A 23,578-nucleotide genomic window follows, 5' to 3' on the forward strand; every position below is an offset into this window, starting at 1 on the left:
CTTACTAATCTGCACGATTAGTTTATTTGTTGCTTTCATAGTCATGATTTATCATTTACTTGTACGGATTATTTCATATGGATATTTGCTTATATATTCAACACGTATGACATTGGAACGATCTTATACACCCTTAGAACAACATCAGGGTCAAGCCTCAACAAGGCGACCACCTGACATCCCCACCAATGGTGGAGAACAGCCCCTGATTGTAGCTAGCGACCACCCGTAGAGTTCAGAAATTTCCTCTATCATGTCGTCGGTCATGGGAAGCTCAAACATCTTGTGGTACGCCTCCAAGGCTGCCAATGACGGCGCCTCGTCCCTGGAAATGAGGCCCAGCTTCCGCATGAGATTGTGCACCGCCTTCATCTCCATGCTCATGCCACCCGGCTGTCCCGCAATCCTCGAGCTACGTCGTGGTTGAAAGGTCAGAGCCACCAGGCGCAGTTGGATAGCAGGGGATTGCATCGATGCGTCAGAGCGCGACTTCCATGAATTGCTTGGGATACCACGGAATGTTTTATCTCGCTGCTGCAGTTTCTGATTTCTACATTCCATGGGAGAGCATGGTAGGTTATACTTCGTTTTTTCCTATCCTCATTATTTATACATGCGAACAAACAATCAGTTCCCGCATAGCAGGTGATCGATCAAGTTGGTACGCTAGATTGCCATTTTTTATGCGCTTCCATCATTGAATAGAGGGAATAGTCCAAGAAATTAAGTTTGTTAATTGAAGAAATTATGTGAAAGCACAATGTTTACATTTCATTCTTGCTACTTTTTACTGTCCCCGCAGTGTGATCATGTTGCCTGATACTTTTAAGGGACCAGTGCCCCTCTTTTCTACCAGATTTTCCATTTTTACTTTCAAATGCCTTCAACCCAAAAATGCCCTTAGCAAAGGCACTCAATACACAACTAGTTAAGCCAGTAGGGCATACTGTACATGTTTTTTTCCGAAATGGGGAGTGAAACCCCGGCTTCTGCATCATGACGATGCACACGGCCTTTTATTAAACAAAATCTGTGAGTGCAAAGTATAATACATCTCAGGCATCGCCAAGTGTTGATACAAAAATCAACCAGCGAAAGAAAACAAAAGAGAACGAACTACGCCTTATTGTATCCGCTTATTGTGCCGTCAGCCAGCCTGGCACAAGATATTCTGAGCGACCATCTGGAGCCGTGTGCATCCAGTAGCCATAGCATCCCGTTGCTCCTCTGGTGACAGAAGAGCCCACAACTGGACCCAATGTGACACCATATGGATAACCTAAAAAAAATGAAAAGAAGGTTTTTTGTTAAAAATAATATCATTCCTCACCCTCCATATAGACCAGCATAAGGCAGAAACCCCAATACGGATAAAAGCCTTAGATCGTCTATCTACTCCATTTAACCAGTTACCAAACATATTCGTAATATTGGTTGGAGGAGGGAGGACAAAAGCAAAGTTAATCGTGCGCCATAAAATTTTAGCTAAAGGGCAGTTCAGAAACAAGTGTTCAATAGTTTCCTGCTCACCACAAAAAACACACTTTGTACACCCATTTCAACGTCTTTTAGCTAAATTATCCTTAGTAAGCAGCACCTTATTACTCAAGAACCACATAAAAAAAATTATCTTAAGGGGGATTTTAACTTTCCATAGGTATTTTTTCAAATAAGGTGTATGGTCATTCATAAGATCCTCATACATAGATTTCACAGTAAATAAACCGTTTGTCGTCAAATTCCAAACAAATTTATCCTTCTCATCAGATAAAGTAATCCTCATAAGTTTTCGGCATAACTGTAACCATAAAGTCCATTTGTTTCCCACCAACAACCTTCTAAAACTTGTTAATTACAACCTATGTGAAAGTTGAACCCATATGCTGCAATGAGAATGATTTTGGAGCTGTTCCTCTAACGATTTCTCCAATCGTGCTTTGACGCGTCTCCTTTTTTCCCTGTAGATACGAACGGTTTCTGTAGTGCTCTAAATTTTGTTGGCGTCAAAATCGGCAGTCACCGGCTGTTCTACGTCAGTTTTCGATTTTTTCCCGATGTCTTCCGGTTTCTACGGACTCCTTTGCCTTCCTGGTTCTCGGTTGTTTCAGTCCAACCGGTAAAAGAGGAGATAGTTAAGCGGTGCTCTTTCCACGATGGAATTGTCGCGAACGAATTGGGGCGGTCAAAGCGATGTTCTCTCTCCAGTCCCAACCATATCTCCATCGCCCAATGGATAGCTCCACCGCGTCACCCTCCTGCTGGCCGAGCTCCTCCACCGCCCCTCGGCCCTCGCCCTCCTCCACCTCCCCCGTCCTCCTCCACCGCCTCCTCGCCCGACCTCCTCCACTGCCATAGAGGTGGCGCCCAGACCAGCAGCCCATCTCCCTGCTTTTCCGCCGGCCAGAGAGACCGGCAGCCCCACCTCCCTTTTTTTCTGCCGGCGGTTACCCTCGGAACTGGAGGACTGGGCGTGGCTTCGACGCTGCCTCCCACGTCTTTGCCGATCTCATCGGTCACCGGCGGACGCGGCCTGAGCGGGGTATCTCCTGGCATCGTTGGCGCTTCCGTCCTCACCGGCAGTCGAGGCCTGAACCGGGTTTTCCTCGACGTCTTGGCCGTCGCCGATGTGCCCCCGTCGCCGTCCTGGATACGCCTCCTCTCCCATCCCTCCGTGCGCAACCAGGCACGACTGACTGCCGGGAACTCCGACCCCGTGCATGTTACTGCAGCACCTCCTACTTTCTCTCTCTCACCAGTTTGATGCGCGCCAACTGTTTGATGGTATGTTTGTGAGGATTTTTTTTTGTTGGCTGAATAATGCTCCAATATTCCTTGCAAGATTTAGAGGTGATATTTGTCCATTCCGTGATGCCTGAATTTTGCCTGCTCATTGGCATTCACTCTGCCTCCAAGCTGTCTCTGACGAAACGGTGCTGTTCCCTTGCCATACTGGGAGAAGGTTTTAGATTTCCTATTAGTTTCCCGCAAACTATCATCCTGATTGTTACTTCCAGTCTAAATAGGATCGCTCGCTCATTATCATGCAGGCTGACACTCCTCTTGGGGTAGAATTAAATGGAAAACAGTGGCCCTCCTGGTGGCTTGCCTGCGAGGGGGGCAACCATAGGATCTTTTCGGCGACTCCAATGCCACGGAGATGTTTTGCATCACCCTGACAGCTATTGCGGCAACCACTAGCGCAGGTACTCGGCGGCTAGGTGATCCATCCCCTTTCAACCTTTCAGACAATGATTGATTGCACCCACCTTTGGTTTTTTCAACTATACTATTGTTCAGTTATTAATTAACAGTGCAATTTTGTTCCTGCTACATAATACTTGGAAACATGATTTCTGTCTTTGGCAGATCTCTTTGATGAGAGAAATGAATAGCTGATAAAGCCTACATTGGAGTTTTGTTGTACTGAAATTTGTTCAGTCCATGTGGAATTTTCCCAATGATACAGCCAGGGCAAACACAGAAAGATCCTACTTAAAGCACAAACAGAGGTTGGGAACAAACGTACATGCCACCCGCCATTGCCGCCACTACACTTCTATCGGTTGGTCCGTATACTCACATTTCTATTGGGATCTTAAATTATTGTGTAAGATCTGTATATTTCAAATGAGCCATTTGACTTAAATTAATGTGCTTTTTTCTGTAATTAATGAAAGAAAACCTATTTTGGTTCTCCCAGATTTTTATACATCCCACTTTGGTATTATAAGTGCACAAAAGATTCCAGTATTGTGCATAGGTAGCATAGATAAGCGAATATATAGATGAGGCAACTAAATAGGTGCAACTGTTCTGGACAATACGCGTCATCCGCTGTCTCTCTTCATTTCTTCTCTTCTTTTACTTGCCCTCTCTCTCTCTCTCTCTCTCTCTCTCTATTTCTTCTCTTTTTTTACTTTGTATTTTAGTTTCCGTCTGATTTGTCATAAAGTATTTATAGTCGAATTTATTCAATAACTCTAATCTACTGGAGATGCCAGGTCGTTGATTGAGAGATATCTGCTGGGCTTTGGTGATATCACTATCTTTGATGATTATTTTTCTCTACATTTAGGTGTTGGAGCTCATGTGGTAATACACTAGAGATGACATGGAGGCCAAGGAGATTCGTTTCTCTTTCAGGTATCACTGTGCTCCATTTCGAAAAAAGGTATCATTGTGCTTCTTATTTTCTTTAGTATGTAGCTTCAAAAGGTATTACCTGCTCTTTATTGAGTGGTTAATATGAAATGTCTAAATGAATGATGTTTAATTAGTGTCTTGTGTCTAATAGGGCATGTGAGAACAATGTTAGTTGAACAATTTTGTTTTAGTCTAGGAGTTTTCAACATAGAGTCCAGAGCTGTTGTTTTTTTAGAGAGAATACAGAGTTGCGTGCTCAAGCTTTCGAATAGTAATTAAGAAATTTCCTTAAATATTATTTTCTCTGATGTAAAAGATCATTTGGCAGATTTTTCCTCCAGCTGCCTAAAAAATAGACTATACTGGTTCAAAGAGTGGTTTTGAAAATTACTTCCTCAAATATTAGAAAACAGATGGGATGGTTTTTTCTTTCCATCGCTTTTTTTCCAGATTATGGAACATGAAAGAAGGAGATTAATCGATATGCAAGCACCTAGACAAGATGTGCAGAGATGTTACCAATGTCAGCTTCTCTGCGCACCCTGAGCAGCACCAACACGTGGAGTGTGTCTTCAGTGAGTCACCATCCTAATCAGAGGCAGCGAACCCTCATCGGTTCAGTACAGATGTTACAAGTGTTTTTGATTTTTACTCTCCTCATGTTGTGCGTCATGGAGATTTATAGAGTAGTGGGTAGTGAACCCTGCCTGCCTTCTTTGATAATGTGATGTAGGATTTTACATAGAGAGAGGTAAGCACTACTACATATATGTGACAGTTTCATGTCCCTATCCTGCACTTATAAGGATTTCCGCAATTGTTGATAGCTGCAGCTAAATACCCGTAACCGGAAATTTTAGGAGATCTTTCTTCCGGTGTAGAGAAAAATAACTGGGTAGTACATTTGAAGTTCCTATAGGTACCAGATTAGAGATTTAAACACTGGAAAGAAACTCTAGATCTTACATGTTGACGAGAACACTTAGGTAGTACATTTTAGGTTCCTACAGCTACCGGATTGGAGAGTTAAACTTAAACCATTGGAAAGAAAATCTAGAACTTACAATTCTTCTGCTGTAGAGGAAAATAGTTAGGCAGTGCATTTTAGGTTCCCCATAACTAATGATTTCTACTTTCTATGCTTTCGTAGAACGGAAATACTTCTCTGGCAGAACAACATAGATGGAGCAATGGATAAAATGTTCTTCTTAACTGAGCCATCTTCCTGGTGCTCCAGAATATATATGTTAAGTTTTTGAAGTCAATGACAATAGGATGACACATGGTTTCAATACTGAAATAGATAGCTTTTGAGATAAATCCGCCATTTGCTTACACCACGATATGCACCTCTTCTATATGAGAAAATATTACTGAGTGGGTTTATAGTTGTTCTGCCCAAAGTAAGCATGGTTAGCATCTCATGATTGCTTAATTTTCCACTGATTATGTTGATTTGTAATTTATCTTAAAAGGAGATTCTGATTTGTATTGTTGCACTATGTACCTTAGTTTTTGCGTTATCTTTTCACAAGTTCAGTTCAGATGATAATATTGACATATTTTCCTTCATAAATGAGCTTCGCCAAATTCATCCCAGGTTCCCAACAACTTAAATAAGCTGCTCGAAAGCATCCTGATGGATCAACCGAAGAAAGAAATCACAAATCGCAACAAACTTTATGCGGCTTAATCGGTTATCAGAGAAGTAAATTCTGAAAGGAGAGCGATCAAAGCTGAAAATACCATTAGCAGGTATTATCTATGGTTCCTGGAGTTTTTGTGATACAGTAAAGTGGTCTGATTATTTTTGTAATGGCAATGCTGAGACTGTAGGCTTCCCTGTCGATCATAGGTAGTCTGCACTGTACTCCAACTTTTTTTTGAACTTCTGTATTGGAGTATTTTGTAATGACACACTTTGTTTGTGCAAATGTCGTGCTATAATTATCGTGTGTCTCTCTTATCTAGAAACCTCAACTTTCTCCATGTAAGGATTCTTGGTAAGTTAATGAAGTTATTGCTTGCAAGGCTTACCACATTGTGCACTCTTATTAGTTGGGACCTGATAGTGGGAATTACCTTTAATTCTTTTAGTTTGAAGTCTCTAATTATTCTGGATCTATGTGGGATTACAACTCAAAACCTAAAGCTCCGAAACAGATTTTGACCCCTGAACTTTTACATAGCTGACAACTACGGAGGGGCATTCGTAGGAGAGAAAAAATGAAGTGACGTTTGACTCGACACTAACTGAAAAATTCAGTGTTAGGCCTGGAGATTAATCTGAACTACATGCAAATGCATTCATGGCATTCATCTTCAGTTTGAGGCACTCACCAAAAACGTTGGTGAAGGAACTTGCTTGCATGCATTGAGATCATCAGGGAGGAAGGCAGCGAGCAGCAGGGTCTTGGGCCGCTGCTCGCTGGCCAGAATCCTACAAGCTCGTGTCAATGAAGACAGTTGCGGCTGCAGCAAGGCTTGACACATGGAGATGTTGTCTGGAGCTTGAGCTTCACTTGAAGGAAGCAAGGACGGTGGCCAGGTCGCGCTGTATCACCCTGGTGGTTCTGCATGATCACCAAACAGCCTCAGCAGAGTCGGGAAAGAAGAGCCCCGATCTCCCTCAGAGCTGCGCGAAAGTCAAATCGGTCGCATTGGGGAGGTTAGGAGCAGAAGATCACATGGTACACCATAGTGTGAAAAGGATGAACTCACACTAGATGGATACCTGCGACGAAGAAGATCCAACGGTTGTGCATGTTAAAATTTCTTGGATTGAAGGACTGCATGAGGGATGGTGAAATCAATGGTATACCATGCAGAGCTTGATGATTTGTTCTTGGATTGGATTTGGAGGGAGAAGACAATGGGTTTGCTCTCAGCTGGGAGAGGAATGAAAAGAAGCTGAGAAACAAGAGGATGGGTTTGCCAAGACGGTAGTCGGCACATTCATGCCTAAAGCCTAAGCTACAGACAAAGAAGAAAAAACCATTGCAGAATAAGATTTAAAAAATGAACATGCTCCCAAAAGAGATACTCCCATACGGTTGTGTCGCTTAGCTTTAGCCCTGATGGTTTATCTTTGCTTCTCAGATTGCAATTCTTAATTTTTGAGTAATACAAGTTCCATTGGCAAAAAATAAATTTAATTACGTAAAGTTCACATAAGAAACGTAGTGAGATTATAAACAGTTGATTAACTTTTTTTTTTTCAAATCAGTGACATTTTAACTACCATCATAACTAGACGAGGCATAGGTTTCCAGATGCATACAAATTCATTGGACACAATATCCACTTTATCACACACAAATATTTTTTTCTAAATTTTCACTGAAGGAAGCATCACACAAAAATATAAGTTGTATTAACTCAAAATTTTAATTAAAGGGATAGCAATGGACAAGGTTCACATAAAATACTTTGAGGTTGAGAAAAAGCCAGCATTTTCTATGTTATGCTTTGAATTCTACGACAAGATTTCCACAAACATAAGCTCAGATTAATTATTTAATTGCTACTATAATATTTATACTAAAACCCTTTTTCCCTCTGGAATCATCCTATATTAGAGTTCATCTACTTTTAAATCTTTTTCATTCAGTTCTTACGGTCTACTTACATTTTAACAATTAATTCAAACCGAGATTTCTTACAGTAATTATACTATTTTTTTAGGGTTGCAAGTATACTATTTGTGTACAGACTAGATATAGATGAGTCAACGAGGCACCGTCCCCGATTTAAATAAAACTTTGTGAGCGACACTCATCAAAATTTTGGACCGTAAGAGGCATCTTCAGCTTAGAATGTCACCTCAACTCGTGACGCCAGTGTTGATGCCGTCGCCACGCTATGTATAAATTGAGTTCAGACAAAAAAAAGACGGAATCCAATTCATCTTACTGCTATCCATGATCATCCGATTAGCTCGTGGTGGATTCCTATTCATGTGTTAGTCAAGAACGTACTTTATTCCCACGGGCAGTCATTTTCAAAAATACCTTTTCTTACCTTTGGATGACGATTCCTCAACGCAACTTTTAGACCGTAATTTTTCATGGTAATTTTTCTATGCTCGCGACAACACTTTTTTTACATTTCGTTTCTCAATCTCCCGACAGCCATTCCTCCACTGAACTTTTCAACCATACATTTCCGACTGTAATTATAATTCCATACTTTTTCGAGGGTATGTAATTTTACGACCATAATTCGTCACCAGTTGGCAACAGTATTCCTCCAACACACCTTTTTGGCCATAATTTTTCGGCGGTAGTTACCCTTCTTCTGCGTCAGTATATAACTTCCCCTTTTTATGTCTTGATGATAAGTCTTCGACACAACTTTTCGGTCGTGTTTTCCCCGATGGTGGTTACCCTAGGTAATTGTTCGCCGGTGGTTATTTCATCGGCAACAAATGGCCCGTGGTACTTTCACATTCTTTGATAATTTTTTGACATAATTTTCCAGCTGTAATTTTTCGCCGATATCTCTTCGATGGTGAGTACTTCTCCTACCGTAATTAGTGAGCTTCTAGATTATTTGGCAGCAATTTTTCCACTCTTTTCCAGCTGTAACTTCCTTAGGTAACTATCTTTCGGTAATTTTCGAGCGTGACTAATCAGTAATACAATTTATTTTTCTATTTTTTGTTCTTTCACAATAACTCTACTATCCACCACCTTTATTATTTCGAAAAAAATACTATTAATGTCCTGCTCTCTTCTGCTGTAAATTTAGACAATAATACTATTGTACGCATCATGTAATCTCCAACAGTACTATTAACCGATTAGACATATGTGTTGTCCCCTCACGGGCGCGGCGTGACGCCGCGCCGCATCTTCCTAGTACTTGTTAAAAGCAATCAAAGTACAGCTCACTGAAAAATTTAGGATGATATTCATAACAGTTTGGCACCCTTACAATGCTTACTTTCGTATTCTTCACTGACACAAATGGTTTCACAAGCTAAAAATAAAATCGAGTCAGCAGGTGGCCCTTTGAACATGCAACTCAGTCAAGTTCCTAAGATGCTTTTCATCCTCAGGAACCATTGGGCACCTTCAGCATTTTGTGTATCCTTCAAGGTTAGTTACTTTGTTCTATACCTTTTCGTCTCTTCTAAATTCGAATGGAAGCTAAATTAGCTAATGGTGTTCATCCTCTTTTCCGCTTCAAAGAAAAGTGACCTACCTCAGTAATTCTTGTACATGTTACCTTCCTATTCTCTGGATCCACCATACTGATTGCTCTTATAACCTGCAAAGTGCAGCTCGAGACAGATCCGGACATCCTTCTGCAGAAGGCAGAGATGGCGATGGCCTTATGAAAGTACGGTATGAATGGTCGTGGTGGCGAACGAGCTAGCGAACTACAAAGATGTGGTTGTCATGGTCACAAGTAGCGGGAAGACAACTGTTAGCAGGCAGAGCAAGGAAGACGATCTTGAGGAACAGCTCATAGGTCTCCTGTTAAAGATGCATTAGGATCACATTACGCGGCCCAATCCAGGCCAAGAAACATGAGACGTTCACTAGTGGAAAATGGGGCATCCATCTAAGCCATTGGTACCGGTTCCCTTACGAACCGGTACCAATGGGGTCATCTGCACCGGTTTGGGGGCTCAGGCGGGCGAGGAGCTCTGGCACCGGTTCGTGAGGGGCTTTCGTACTGGTTCGTGTTAGGAACCGGTACGAAAGGTCTTCGGCCAAAATTCAGACGCGTGGTGGGGCCTGGGCTGGACCTTTGGTACCGATTCGTAACACGAACCGGTACCAAAGGGTGCCCCCTATATCATCAGTCGCCAGCCCGTCCCTGGCTGCTTCTTCATCTCATTTTTCTCTTCTTCCTCTCACACAAAATTTCTTTGCACCTCTCACACTCCAACAAATCTCTATTTTTTCTCCACCATTTTAAGAAGATTAAGGGCATACATCTATCCAAGGGTTAGCAATATCATCCTCTCTTCCGGCGTTCCTAATTTAGCACATTTCTTTGGTAGTTTTAACTCGTACTATTTTTCTAGTGCTAGCAAGGTGTTCGATGAAATGACTAAGTTAGGGATTTTACTTTTTTTATAATCAATTTGAGCTGAAATTGTGGTATATTTTGTAGGTTTTAATTAGTATCATCCCCGTCCTCACCGTCGTCGATCGCCAGCGTCGTCCCCTAGCCGGCACCGTACAACCTCGGTGAGTCTCTTCTTTTTTATTAAAAAAAATTAGTTTTATGTGATGAACTTGAATATTAATTAAGTTGGTCACTCATATATCCATGATGTTGTGTAATTAATGATTTTTGATATACATATAAAATGCAGATGAGTCGACAATGGATGTACGGTGACCGGTGCCATCCCGACTTCATTAATGGCATGCATTATTTTCTCAACATGGCTGAGGCAAACAGGCGGTCGAATGGTTTCATCTATTGTCCATGTAGTTCCTGTAAGAATATGCAGGATTACTCTACCTCAAAGACCATTCACGTCCACCTGCTGGAGAACGGTTTCATGCCCAGCTATAATTGTTGGACCAAGCACGGAGAAAGATGGGTTATATTGGAAGACAACGAAGAAGAATAGGATAGTGACAACTATCCCTTATTCACTGAAGACGGTGATAGTAGAATGGGGGAAGACGAAGCTGAAGAAGAGCCCATTTTCGATGCGCCGATTTTTGATGACCCAGATGATGATTTGGGTCGGGCCATTCTTGATGCGAAGATGAACTGCGGAAATAAAAAGGAGAGATTGAAGTTGGAGAAAATGTTAGAGGATCACAACAAACTGTTGTACCCAAATTGCGAAAATGGCCATAAAAAGCTAGGTACCACGCTGGAATTGCTGCAATGGAAGGCAGAGAATGGTACTTCTGACAAGGGATTTGAAAAGTTGCTGAAAATAATAAATAAGATGCTTCCAGGGGAGAACGTATTGCCCTCTAGTACGTACGAAGCAAAGAAGGTTGTCTGCCCTCTAGGATTAGAGGTGCAGAAGATACATGCATGCATCAATGACTGCATCCTCTACCGCAAGGAGTGCGAGAATTTGAATGCATGCCCAGTATGTAGTGCATTGAGGTATAAGATCAGGTGAGATGACCCTGGCGATGTTGAGGGCGAGTCCAACCCCAGGAAGAGGGTTCCTGCGAAGGTGATGTGGTATGCTCCTATAATACCACGGTTGAAACGTTTGTTCCAGAACAAAGAGCATGCCAAGTTGTTGCGATGGCACAAAGAGGACCGTAAGAAAGATGTGATGCTGAGACACCCCGCTGACGGGTCGCAGTGGAGAAAAATCGACAGAGAGTTCAAGTCATTTTCAGATGACGCAAGGAACTTAAGATTTGGTCTAAGTACAGATGGCTTTAATCCTTTCGGGGAGCAGAGCTCCAGTCATAGCACTTGGCCAGTGACTCTATGTATCTATAACCTTCCTCCTTGGTTGTGCATGAAGCGGAAGTTTATTATGATGCCAGTGCTCATCCAGGGCCCGAAGCAACCCGGCAACGATATTGATGTGTACCTGAGGCCATTGGTTGAAGAACTTTTAGATTGTGGCGTGAAGAAGGTGTACCTGTGTGGGATGAGCACGAACAAAACGAATTTAACCTACGGGTGTTGTTGTTTGTAACCATCAATGATTGGCCTACTCTTGGTAACTTTTCAGGGCAGTCAAACAAGGGATACAATGCATGCACACACTGTTTAGGTGAGACTGACACAATATATTTGGGAAACAAGAATGTGTACCTGGGGCATCGTCGATTTCTTCCAAAACAACATCACGTAAGAAAGAGAGGAAAGCATTTCGGAGGTGAGGCAGATAACCGAACGAAGCCTACCCGCCCTACTGGGGAAGTTATATATGATATGGTCAAGGATTTAAAAGTGATCTTTGGAAAGGGTCCTGGCGGACAATCTGTTCCGCATGATGTTGACGGACACGTACTCATGTGGAAGAAGAAGTCGATATTTTGGGAGCTACCCTACTGGAAATTCTTAGAGGTTCACTCTACAATCGACGTGATGCACGTGACGAAAAATCTTTGCGTGAACCTGCTAAACTTCTTGGGCGTGTATGGGAAGACAAAAGATACACCGGATGCACGGCAGGACCAGCAAAGTATCCACGAAGGAAACAACCTGAATCCAGAGAAGTATCAAGGTCCTGCCAGCTACGTGATACGTCTCCGACGTATCGATAATTTCTTATGTTCCATGCTACATTATTGATGATATCTACATGTTTTATACACATTATATGTCGTATTTATGCATTTTCCGGCACTAACCTATTAACAAGATGCCGAAGAGCCAGTTGCTGTTTTCTGCTGTTTTTGGTTTCAGAAATCCTAGTAAGGAAATATTCTCGGAATTGGACGAAATCAACGCCCAGGGGCCTATTTTTACACGAAGCTTCCAGAAGACCGAGAGGGAAAGGAAGTGGGGCCACGAGGCGCCGACACAATAGGGCGGCGCGGCCCAAGCCCTGGCCGCGCCGGCCTAGCGTGTGGGGCCCTTGTGTGGCCCCCTACGTTGCCCTTCCGCCTACTTAAAGCCTCCGTCGCGAAACCCCCAGTACCGAGAGCCACGATACGGAAAACCTTACTGAGGCGCCGCCGCCGCCAATCCCATCTCGGGGGATTCAGGAGATCGCCTCCGGCACCCTGCCGGAGAGGGGAATCGTCTCCCGGAGGACTCTTCACCGCCATGGTCGCCTCCAGAGTGATGAGTGAGTAGTTCACCCCTGGACTATGGGTCCATAGCAGTAGCTAGATGGTCGTCTTCTCCTTATGTGCTTCATTGTTGGATCTTGTGAGCTGCCTAACATGATCAAGATCATCTATCTGTAATTCTATATGTTGTGTTTGTCGGGATCCGATGGATAGAGAATACTATGTTATGGTGATTATCAATCTATTACCTATGTGTTGTTTATGATCTTGCATGCTCTCCGTTATTAGTAGAGGCTCTGGCCAAGTTTTTGCTCTTAACTCCAAGAGGGAGTATTTATGCTCGATAGTGGGTTCATGCCTCCATTAAATCTGGGACAGTGACAGAAAGTTCTAAGGTTGTGGATGTGTTGTTGCCACTAGGGATAAAACATTGATGCTATGTCCGAGGATGTAGTTATTGATTACATTACGCACCATACTTAATGCAATTGTCTGTTGTTTGCAACTTAATACTGGAAGGGGTTCGGATGATAACCTGAAGGTGGACTTTTTAGGCATAGATGCATGCTGGATAGCGGTCTATGTACTTTGTCGTAATGCCCAATTAAATCTCACTATATTTATCATATCATGTATGTGCATTGTCATGCCCTCTCTATTTGTCAATTGCCCGACTGTAATTTGTTCACCCAACATGCTATTTATCTTATGGGAGAGACACCTCTAGTGAACTGTGGACCCCGGTCCTATTCTTTACATCGCATACAATCTACTGCAATACTTGTTCTTTACTGTTTTCTGCAAACAATCATCTTCCACACAATACGGTTAATCCTTTGTTACAGCAAGCCGGTGAGATTGACAACCTCACTGTTTCGTTGGGGCAAAGTACTTTGATTGTGTTGTGCAGGTTCCACGTTGGCGTCGGAATCCCTGGTGTTGCGCCGCACTACATCCCGCCGCCATCAACCTTCAACATGCTTCTTGGCTCCTCCTGGTTCGATAAACCTTGGTTTCTTCCTGAGGGAAAACTTGCTACTGTCTGCATCACACCTTCCTCTTGGGGTTCCCAACGGACGTGTGTTAATTGCACGCATCAAGCTCTTTTTCTGGCGCCGTTGCCGGGGAGATCAAGACACGCTGCAAGGGGAGTCTCCACTTCCCAATCTCTTTACTTTGTTTTTGTCTTGCTTTATTTTATTTACTACCTTGTTTGCTGCACTTAAACAAAACACAAAAAAATTAGTTGCTAGCTTTACTTTATTTATTGTCTTGCTCTCTATATCAAAAACACAAAAAAATTAGTTACTTGCATTTACTTTATCTAGTTTGCTTTATTTACTACTGCTAAAATGGGTACTCCTGAAAATACTAAGTTGTGTGACTTCACTAGCACAAATAATAATGATTTATTATGCACACCTATTGCTCCACCTGCTACTACAGCAGAATTCTTTGAAATTAAACCTGCTTTACTGAATCTTGTTATGAGAGAGCAATTTTCTGGTGTTAGTTCTGATGATGCTGCTGCCCATCTTAATAATTTTGTTGAATTGTGTGAAATGCAAAAGTATAAAGATGTAGATGGTGATATTATAAAATTGAAATTGTTTCCTTTCTCATTAAGAGGAAGAGCTAAAGATTGGTTGCTATCTTTGCCTAAGAATAGTATTGATTCATGGACTAAATGTAAGGATGCTTTTATTGGTAGATATTATCCTCCCGCTAAAATTATATCTTTGAGAAGTAGCATAATGATTTTTAAACAATTAGATAATGAACATGTTGCTCAAGCATGGGAGAGAATGAAATCTTTGGTAAAGAATTGCCCAACCCATGGACTGACTACTTGGATGATCATCCAAACCTTCTATGCAGGACTAAATTTTTCTTCGCGGAACCTATTGGATTCAGCTGCTGGAGGTACCTTTATGTCCATCACTTTGGGGGCGGCTACAAAGCTTCTTGATGATATGATGATAAATTACTCTGAATGGCACACTGAAATGGCTCCACAAGGTAAGAAGGTAAATTCTGTCGAAGAAACCTCCTCCTTGAGTGATAAGATTGATGTGATTATGTCTATGCTTGTGAATGGTAGATCTAATGTTGATCCTAATAATGTTCCTTTAGCTTCATTGGTTGCTCAAGAAGAAAATGTTGATGTGAATTTCATTAAAAATAATAATTTCAACAACAATGCTTATAGGAACAATTCTGGTAATAACTATAGGCCATATCCTTCTGCTAATGGTAATGGTTATGGTAATTCTTATGGGAATTCTTACAACAATAATAGGAGTGTACCCCCTGGTCTTGAAGCCATTCTTAAAGAATTTATTAGTACACAAACTGCTTTTAACAAATCTGTTGAGGAAAAGCTTGATAAAATTGATATTCTTGCTTCTAAGGTTGATAGACTTACCTCTGATGTTGATCTTTTAAAATTGAAAGTTATGCCTAATAAGGACATTGATAATAAGATTACTACTACAGCAAATGCCATCCAAGTTAGAATTAATGAGAATATAAGATTAATGGCTGAATTGCGTGCTAGGTGGGATAGAGAAGAAAATGAAAAACTAGCTAAAGAGAATAATATAGCTAAAGTTTGGACCATTACCACCACTAGTAATGATAATGATTCACATGTTGCTACACCTCCTACTATCAATGGTAAAATAATTGGTGTTGGCAATGTTTCTACTCCTAGTGCAAAGCGTACAAAACTGCCTGAAATTGCTGAAACTGCCTGTGATAAAACTGCTGAATTTTTTTCCAACATTGGGGATGATGATCCCATTGCTGTAGATCATAATGGTTTAGACTTTGATGATTGCCACATCTCTGAAGTTACAAAGTTCTTACAAAAACTTGCTAAGAGTCCCAACGCTAGTGCTATAAATTTGGCCTTTACAAAACATATTACAAATGCTCTCATCAAAGCTAGAGAAGAGAAACTAAAACTTGAAACTTCTATTCCTAGGAAGTTAGAAGATGGTTGGGAGCCCATCATTAAGATGAGGGTCAATGATTTTGAATGTAATGCTTTATGTGATCTTGGTGCAAGTATTTCTGTTATGCCTAAGAAAGTCTATGATATGCTTGACTTGCCACCATTGAAAAATTGTTATTTGGATGTTAATCTCGCTGATAATGCTAAAAAGAAACCTTTGGGGAGAGTTGATAATGTTCGCATTATGGTTAACAATAACCTTGTCCCCGTTGATTTTGTTGTCTTGGATATTGAATGCAATGCATCTTGTCCCATTATATTGGGAAGACCTTTTCTTCGAACTGTTGGAGCTATCATTGATATGAAGGAAGGTAATATTAAATATCAATTTCCTCTCAAGAAAGGTATGGAACACTTCCCTAGAAAAAGAATGAAGTTACCTTATGATTATATTATTAGAACAAATTATGATGTCGATGTTTCATCTCTTGATAATACTTGATATACACTTTCTGTGCCTAGCTGAAAGGCGTTAAAGAAAAGCGCTTATGGGAGACAACCCATGTTTTTACTACAGTACTTTGTTTTATATTTGAGTCTTGGAAGTTGTTTACTACTGTAGCAACCTCTACTTATCATGTTTTTGTGCCAAGTAAAGTCTCTATGGTAAAGTTGATGCTAGATTTGGATTGCTGCACAGAAACAGCATTGCTGTCTGTCACGAATTGGTGCAGAAGTCTCTGTAAAAAATCAAAAAAATCTGCAAATTTACGTGCGTGATCCTCAGATATGTACGCAACATTTATTAGTTTTGAGTTTTTCCGTTTGAGCAAGTTAAGTGCCCCTTCCAGGTTCGTCTTTACGGACTGTTCTGTTTTTGACAGATTCTGCCTTTTATTTCGCATTGCCTCTTTTGCTATGTTGGATGAATTTCTTTGATCCATTAATGTCCAGTAGCTTTGTGCAATGTCCAGAAGTGTTAAGAATGATTGTGTCACCTCTGAACATGTGAATTTTTGATTGTGCACTAACCCTCTAATGAGTTTGCTTGAAGTTTGGTGTGAAGGAAGTTTTCAAGGGTCAGGAGAGGAGTATGATATACTATGATCAAGAGGAGTGAAAGCTCTAAGCTTGGGGATGCCCCGGTGGTTCACCCCTGCATATTTTAAGAAGACTCAAGCGTCTAAGCTTGGGGATGCCCAAGGCATCCCCTTCTTCATCGACAACATTATCAGGTTCCTCCCGTGAAACTATATTTTTATTCAGTCACATCTTATGTGCTTTGCTTGGAGCGTCTGTTTGTTTTTGTTTTTGTTTGAATAAAATGGATCCTAGCATTCATTGTGTGGGAGAGACACGCTCCGCTGTTGCATATGGACAAATATGTCCTTAGGCTTTACTCATAGTATTCATGGCGTAGGTTGAATCTTCTTCGTTAAATTGTTATATGGTTGGAATCGGGAAATGCTACATGTAGTAATTCTAAAATGTCTTGAATAATTTGATACTTGGCAATTGTTGTGCTCATGTTTAAGCTCTTGCATCATATACTTTGCACCCATTAATGAAGAAATACATAGAGCTTGCTAAAATTTGGTTTGCATATTTGGTCTCTCTAACTCTAGATAATTTCTAGTATTGAGTTTTGAACAACAAGGAAGACGGTGTAGAATCTTATAATGTTTACAATATGTCTTTTATGTGAGTTTTGCTGCACCGGTTCATCCTTGTGTTTGTTTCAAATAAACCTTGCTAGCCTAAACCTTGTATCGAGAGGGAATACTTCTCATGCATCCAAAATCCTTGAGCCAACCACTATGCCATTTGTGTCCACCATACCTACCTACTACATGGTATTTCTCCGCCATTCCAAAGTAAATTGCTTGAGTGCTACCTTTAACATTCCATCATTCGCCTTTGCAATATATAGCTCATGGGACAAAATAGCCTTAAAAACTATTGTGGTATTGAATATGTACTTATGCACTTTATCTCTTATTAAGTTGTTTGTTGTGCGATAACCATGTTCCTGGGGACGCCATCAACTCTTTGTTGAATATCATGTGAGTTGCTATGCATGTTCGTCTTGTCTGAAGTAAGGGCGGTTTTCACAACCAAATGGTTTGAGTATGCATACTGTCAGAGAAGAACATTGGGCCTCTAACTAAAGCCATGAATCATGGTGGAAGTTTCAGTTTGGACATAAAACCTCAATCTCTTATGAGAATATTAACTGTTGTTGAATGCTTAAGCATTAAAAGAGGAGTCCATTATCTGTTGTCTATGTTGTCCCGGTATGGGTGTCTAAGTTGAAGAATGATCAAAAGCGAGAAATCCAATGCGAACTTTCTCCTTAGACCCTTGTACAGGCGGCATAGAGGTACCCCTTTGTGACACTTGGTTGAAACATATGTTATGCAATGATGATCAGTGTTAACCCAAGCTAATTAGGACAAGGTGCGAGCACTATTAGTACACTATGCATGAGGCTTGCAACTTGTAAGATATAATTTACATGATACATATTCTTTATTACTACCGTTGACAAAATTGTTTCATGTTTTCAAAACCAAAGCTCTAGCACAAATATAGCAATCGATGCTTTCCTCTTTGAAGGACCTTTCTTTTACTTTTATGTTGAGTTAGTTCACCTATCTCTCTCCGCCTCAAGAAGCAAACACTTGTGTGAACTGTGCATTGATTCCTACATACTTGCATATTGCACTTGTTATATTACTTTGCATTGACACTATCCATGAGATATACATGTTATAAGTTGAAAGCAACCGCTGAAACTTAATCTTCCTTTGTGTTGCTTCAATACCTTTACTTTGATTTATTGCTTTATGAATTAACTCTTATGCAAGACTTATTGATGCTTGTCTTGAAGTACTATTCATGAAAAGTATTTGCTTTATGATTCATTTGTTTACTCATGTCATTACCATTGTTTTTGATCGCTGCATTCATTACATATGCTTACAATAGTATGATCAAGGTTATGATGGCATGTCACTCCAGAAATTATCTTTGTTATCGTTTACCTGCTCGGGACGAGCAGGAACTAAGCTTGGGGATGCTGATACGTCTCCGACGTATCGATAATTTCTTATGTTCCATGCTACATTATTGATGATATCTACATGTTTTATACACATTATATGTCGTATTTATGCATTTTCCGGCACTAACCTATTAACAAGATGCCGAAGAGCCAGTTGCTGTTTTCTGTTGTTTTTGGTTTCAGAAATCCTAGTAAGGAAATATTCTCGGAATTGGACGAAATCAACGCCCAGGGGCCTATTTTTACACGAAGCTTCCAGAAGACCGAGAGGGAAAGGAAGTGGGGCCACGAGGCGCCGACACAATAGGGCGGCGCGGCCCAAGCCCTAGCCGCGCCGGCCTAGCGTGTGGGGCCCTCGTGTGGCCCCCTGTGTTGCCCTTCCGCCTACTTAAAGCCTCCGTCGCGAAACCCCCAGTACCGAGAGCCACGATACAGAAAACCTTACAGAGGCGCCGCCGCCGCCAATCCCATCTCGGGGGATTCAGGAGATCGCCTCCGGCACCCTGCCGGAGAGGGGAATCATCTCCCGGAGGACTCTTCACCGCCATGGTCGCCTTCGGAGTGATGAGTGAGTAGTTCACCCCTGGACTATGGGTCCATAGCAGTAGCTAGATGGTCGTCTTCTCCTTATGTGCTTCATTGTTGGATCTTGTGAGCTGCCTAACATGATCAAGATCATCTATCTGTAATTCTATATGTTGTGTTTGTCGGGATCCGATGGATAGAGAATACTATGTTATGGTGATTATCAATCTATTACCTATGTGTTGTTTATGATCTTGCATGCTCTCCGTTATTAGTAGAGGCTCTGGCCAAGTTTTTGCTCTTAACTGCAAGAGGGAGTATTTATGCTCGATAGTGGGTTCATGCCTCCATTAAATGCAGGACAGATGTGAGAAAGTTCTAAGGTTGTGGATGTGCTGTTGCCACTAGGGATAAAACATTGATGCTATGTCCGAGGATGTAGTTATTGATTACATTACGCACCATACTTAATGCAATTGTCTGTTGTTTGCAACTTAATACTGGAAGGGGTTCGGATGATAACCTGAAGGTGGACTATTTAGGCATAGATGCATGCTGGATAGTGGTCTATGTACTTTGTCGTAATGCCCAATTAAATCTCACTATATTTATCATATCATGTATGTGCATTGTCATGCCCTCTCTATTTGTCAATTTCCCGACTGCAATTTGTTCACCCAACATGCTATTTATCTTATGGGAGAGACACCTCTAGTGAACTGTGGACCCCGGTCCTATTCTTTACATCGCATACAATCTACTGCAATACTTGTTCTTTACTGTTTTCTGCAAACAATCATCTTCCACACAATACGGTTAATCCTTTGTTACAGCAAGCCGGTGAGATTGACAACCTCACTGTTTCGTTGGGGAAAAGTACTTTGGTTGTGTTGTGCAGGTTCCACGTTGGCGCCGGAATCCCTGGTGTTGCGCCGCACTACATCCCGCCGCCATCAACCTTCCACGTGCTTCTTGGCTCCTCCTGGTTCGATAAACCTTGGTTTCTTTCTGAGGGAAAACTTGCTACTGTCTGCATCACACCTTCCTCTTGGGGTTCCAAACGGACGTGTGTTAATTGCACGCATCACTACGCTCTTACCAAAGAGGAGAAGGAGATCTTTTTTGAAGTCCTGAGTAGCATCAAGGTCCCGTCTGGCTTCTCCTCGAATATAAAGGGAATAATAAACATGTCAGAAAAAGTTTCAAAACCTAAAGTCTCATGACTGCCACGTGATTATGACACAATTACTTCCGGTTGCATTGAGGGGGCTTCTGCCGGAAAATGTTCGAGTACCCATTGTGAAGCTATGTGCGTTCCTCAATGCAATTTCTCAGAAGGTGATCAATCCACTTACTCTACAAAATTTACAGAAGGATGTGGTCCAATGTCTAGTCAGCTTCGAGTTGGTGTTCCCACCATCCTTCTTCAATATTATGACACATCTCCTAGTTCACCTGGTCGAAGAGATTGGCGTTCTCGGTCCTGTATTTCTACACAACATGTTCCCCTTTGAGAGATTCATGGGAGTCTTAAAGAAGTACGTTCATAATCGTGCTAGGCCAGAAGGAAGCATTGATGGCGTGTAATTCACACGTTCGTTGGGAACCCCAAGAGGAAGGTATGATGCGCACAGCAGCAAGTTTTCCCTCAGAAAGAAACCAAGGTTTATCGAACCAGGAGGAGCCAAGAAGCACGTTGAAGGTTGATGGCGGCGGGATGTAGTGCGGCGCAACACCAGGGATTCCGGCGCCAACGTGGAACCTGCACAACACAACCAAAGTACTTTGCCCCAACGAAACAGTGAGGTTGTCAATCTCACCGGCTTGCTGTAACAAAGGATTAACCGTATTGTGTGGAAGATGATTGTTTGCAGAAAACAGTAGAACAAGTATTGCAGTAGATTGTATTTCAGTAAAGAGAATTAGACCGGGGTCCACAGTTCACTAGAGGTGTCTCTCCCATAAGACAAACAGCATGTTGGGTGAACAAATTACAGTTGGGCAATTGACAAATAAAGAGGGCATGACCATGCACATACATATCATGATGAGTATAGTGAGATTTAATTGGGCATTACGACAAAGTACATAGACCGCCATCCAACTGCATCTATGCCTAAAAAGTCCACCTTCAGGTTATCATCCGAACCCCCTCCAGTATTAAGTTGCTAACAACAGACAATTGCATTAAGTATTGCGCGTAATGTAACTAGTGACTACATCCTTGAACATAGCACCAATGTTTTATCCCTAGTGGCAACAGCACATCCATAACCTTAGTGGTTCTTGTCACTCCTCCAGATTCACGGAGGCATGAACCCACTATCGAGCATAAATACTCCCTCTTGGAGTTACTAGCATCAACTTGGCCAAAGCATCTACTAATAACGGAGAGCATGCAAGATCATAAACAACACATAGATATAACTTTGATAATCAACATAACAAGTATTCTCTATTCATCGGATCCCAACAAACGCAACATATAGAATTACAGATAGATGATCTTGATCATGTTAGGCAGCTCACAAGATCCGACAATGATAGCACAATGGGGAGAAGACAACCATCTAGCTACAGCTATGGACCCATAGTCCAGGGGTAGACTACTCACACATCACTCCGGAGGCGACCATGGCGGTGTAGAGTCCTCGGGAGATGAATCCCCTCTCCGGCAGGGTGCCGGAGGCGATCTCTGGATCCCCCGAGATGGGATCGGCGGCGGCGGCGTCTCAGTAAGGTTTTCCGTATCGTGGCTCTCGGTACTGGGGGTTTCGTCACAGAGGCTTTAAGTAGGCGGAAGGGCAAGTCAAGAGGCGGCACGGGGGGCCCACACCATAGGCCGGCGCGGCCAGGGGTGGGGCCGCGCCGCCCTAGGGTTTGGCCACCCCGTGGCCCCTCTTCGTCTCGTCTTCGGACTTCTGGAAGCTTCGTGGAAAAATAGGCCCCTGGGCGTTGATTTCGTCCAATTCCGAGAATATTTCGTTACTAGGATTTCTGAAACCAAAAACAGCAGAAAACAGCAACTGGCACTTCGGCATCTTGTTAATAGGTTAGTTCCAGAAAATGCACGAATATGACACAAAGTGTGCATAAAACATGTAGATAACATCAATAATGTGGCATGGAACATAAGAAATTATCGATACGTCGGAGACGTATCAGCATCCCCAAGCTTAGTTCTGCTCGTCCCGAGCAGGTAAAACGATAACACAGATAATTTTACGGAGTGACATGCCATCATAATCTTGATCATACTATTTGTAAAGCATATGTAGTGAATGCAGCGATCAAAACAATGTATATGACATGAGTAAACAAATGAATCATAAAGCAAAGACTTTTCATGAATAGCACTTCAAGACAAGCATCAATTAAGTCTTGCATAAGAGTTAACTCATAAAGCAATAATTCAAAGTAAAAGCATTGAAGCAACACAAAAGAAGATTAAGTTTCAGCGGTTGCTTTCAACTTGTAACATGTATATCTCATGGATATTGTCAACATAGAGTAATATAATAAGTGCAATAAGCAAGTATGTAGGAATCAATGCACAGTTCACACAAGTGTTTGTTTCTTGAGGTGGAGAGAAATAGGTGAACTGACTCAACATTGAAAGTAAAAGAATTGTCCTCCATAGAGGAAAAGCATCGATTGCTATATTTGTGCTAGAGCTTTGATTTTGAAAACATGAAACAATTTTGTCAACGGTAGTAATAAAGCATATGTATCATGTAAATTATATCTTACAAGTTGCAAGCCTCATGCATAGTGTACTAATAGTGCCCGCACCTTGTCCTAATTAGCTTGGACTACCGGATCATCACAATGCACATGTTTTTACCAAGTGTCACAAAGGGGTACCTCTATGCAGCATATACAAAGGTCTAAGGAGAAAGCTCGCATTGGATTTCTCGCTATTGATTATTCTTCAACTTAGACATCCATACCGGGACAACATAGACAACAGATAATGGACTCCTCTTTTATGCATAAGCATGTAACAACAATTAATAATTTTCTCATTTGAGATTGAGGATATTTGTCCAAAACTGAAACTTCCACCATGGATCATGGCTTTAGTTAGCGGCCCAATGTTCTTCTCTAACAATATGCATGCTTAACCATAAGGTGGTAGATCGCTCTTACTTCAAACAAGACGGACATGCATAGCAACTCACATGAAATTCAACAATGAAT

General features: G+C 41.6%; 1 long non-coding RNA gene across 11 annotated transcripts; it reads left to right on the forward strand.

Moving 5' to 3' along the window:
• The first annotated feature begins 2,122 nt into the window (after nt 1–2,122).
• On the forward strand, nt 2,123–6,109 carry LOC127326259 (uncharacterized). 11 transcript variants are annotated; one of them, XR_007867757.2, is made up of 3 exons: nt 2,152–3,566; nt 4,076–4,894; nt 5,294–6,109. It is a non-coding gene; the product is annotated as an uncharacterized lncRNA (long non-coding RNA). The 11 variants fall into 11 exon arrangements; XR_007867752.2 differs by having other exon boundaries at nt 4,076–4,171; nt 4,594–6,109; XR_007867750.2 differs by having other exon boundaries at nt 4,076–4,143; nt 4,594–6,109.
• The last annotated feature ends 17,469 nt before the right edge of the window (nt 6,110–23,578 follow it).

The sequence above is a fragment of the Lolium perenne genome, chromosome 7 (genome assembly GCF_019359855.2).
Source record: "Lolium perenne isolate Kyuss_39 chromosome 7, Kyuss_2.0, whole genome shotgun sequence".
NCBI classification, from domain to species: Eukaryota; Viridiplantae; Streptophyta; class Magnoliopsida; order Poales; family Poaceae; genus Lolium; species Lolium perenne.